The sequence below is a fragment of the Sinohyriopsis cumingii genome, chromosome 11 (assembly GCF_028554795.1).
Source record: "Sinohyriopsis cumingii isolate HCF-2022 chromosome 11, ASM2855479v2, whole genome shotgun sequence".
Lineage (NCBI taxonomy): Eukaryota > Metazoa > Mollusca > Bivalvia > Unionida > Unionidae > Sinohyriopsis > Sinohyriopsis cumingii.
This window is the reverse complement of record NC_142971.1, coordinates 79,821,573-79,824,049: the sequence shown is the minus strand read 5'-3', so window position 1 is coordinate 79,824,049 and position 2,477 is coordinate 79,821,573.

Genomic DNA, 2,477 nt, shown 5'->3' with positions numbered 1-2,477 from the left:
TTGTAGGCAATGCTAGACAGCCTGTATTGCCAATAGGAAGTACCTGGTAAATAGCATACAAAGAAGAACAAATTCAAATCACGAAGATATAGGCCACTAAGCGCTGGCAATGAAAACACCATTTACTGCAGATAACGAAAGATGATGACAAATACAAGGCAAATATGGTTGAAATCCAACTATTGCATAAATGAATAATGTGCAAACAATAATATGGATGGGTTTGAACTGCTAAATGAGGATGCAGAAGCAGAGGCTGTACATTATTACACAGAACGAGAGATAAGTAATACCTGTTTTTCATTTTGTCTACCAACAACGCATCTACGTACAAACGTTCGTGTCATTTTACACTGTTCAGTCGTTCTTTTACAATCGCTCAAGATTAATGGGTGGTGTAAATCATTACACACAATCAAAGCAATGTCGTCGAACTTATCCGAACTGCCATGTCTCCACACCAAGCAAACAAAGCTGTTATCACTTATCTACGTAACGGAACAAATAATGCCTGACACTATTGGTAGACTATACTCTATCATCTATCTATCTGTTTCCTGTTTTGATGACATTGAATAACATGTACAAATAACAATTATTTAGACCAATATAATCTTCGGTTGGTATTCTCAATTTAAATTCGACGGAAGTTAAGTTGGTCACAGACGACTTGGGAGGAATTACTTCACAATAAGGTTCTTGCATCGTCACTATTGTCAGGGGCATGACGAATTAAATTTTTGCTAAAATCTTTTTGCATCTATAATATAGCTAACCCAAATACCCCAATAGATACGGTTCTTTTTATATTCTGTGTATGAGATCTGCATTTTGTATCTTTCTTCCTTACGCTAGTTGTTATGCTGATTAAAGAATGGTGTGGACAGGAGTGAAAAGAGAATTTATATCTCTAGTTTCAACAAAAATATTTATTTCCTATCAGTATTATAATATCCTATTCAAACTTTGGACTTTGAATACGTTTTGGTGTTCCGTAAAGGAAGATTATTTGTCAGTAAATTGTTGTATTTTTGTAACATTATATTTTCTGTTGTGCCCAATCATGTTTCAATATGACACCTTAATAGTGATGTTTCCTTAGACCCCAAGTTTTTCTCGACATTAATGTCTTTCTATATACCATAACTTTCCCAAAAGCTACTCGTTGGGGCAATCAACTTATTTTTTTAACGGTATGTTCTGAATATTCTGTGAGAGATTACAGGAAAAAACAATTTCATAACCCATCTGTTTAAGATACAAAACCCAAGGGGACAGGAACATGAGCTAAATACAAACATCTTCGAAGGAACAAGCTGCCTGAACTGTGCTAACTGAATATTTAAAAAAAATCGCTGTACCAGGAAGAAGAAGATGGATGTAGAGAGAGATATAACTAGAGTTATATGAAATGTTATTAAAGGAGCCGCCTCTTGTTAAATTCATACATTCGTTTACAGCCAGAAATAAAAGAGAATTTTATTGAGTTAAAGGTATAGAACAATGATGATGTTGATTCAATTTGTCTCGAAATTCCTCCAAACAGTACTCGATTTAAACAATCACAGCATTTTAACATCATTTACAGACTTAATTAACCATATTGATAAATGGTACTATTTTAAAATGTTGTGGGCATAGATATTGGACGGTTTCTTGGTATATATATACATATATATAATATTAATAAGGATAGTAACACACGTAACGTTGTAGCCACATGACATATCTTGGTTATGTAAATATAATGAATACAATCATAAGCTTTGTACTGTAGCTTTAAAGTTTGTATGTATAGCTCTATTTGTAGTCAGCGTAACTAAATCCTTAGTAGACAAGGTATTACAGCATCATTAAGTATATATTTCAAGCGCAAACATAGATTTTCCGTTCCAATCAATAACATATACGTGAAAGGATCATGCTTTATAATGTCATAATCCGATAAAAGTAGATGCCGACAGATTGAAATGATAGCCAGTTGATAACCGTTATACTGATCTGTGAAACTAAAGATAAAGAAAAGAAAGGTAAAGGAACATGTATCGCACCAGGCAAACAGGTCTAGACAGAGCAAGTAAAAACTTGTATTTTTATAAGAGAAATCTACCTTTTTGAACTTATTTCACTCTTTTGCAAAATATGTGGTAGGTAATGTACTATTTAGTAGATCACTTGATTTTTGAGCACATGTGACTGGCCATTTTATAAACCTTCTGCTTAAGATAGTGTATAGTTTCGACAAAATGACCACATGCAATGAAATATCAATTACATTACATGAAATTATCATAAAGGTATGGCAGTATTCCCTTCACTGTGCATGTTGCCAATTCAGACAACTTCACCTTATTTCTAAACCTATCTCAAGAAGTACGGTAGAACTGTGTAGCGTCACCTGAGATAAAAACTGTGCACACGCTGATTATGTATTGATTTTTTAATATTTGGGATTACTTGAAATACCCCGTGTATTC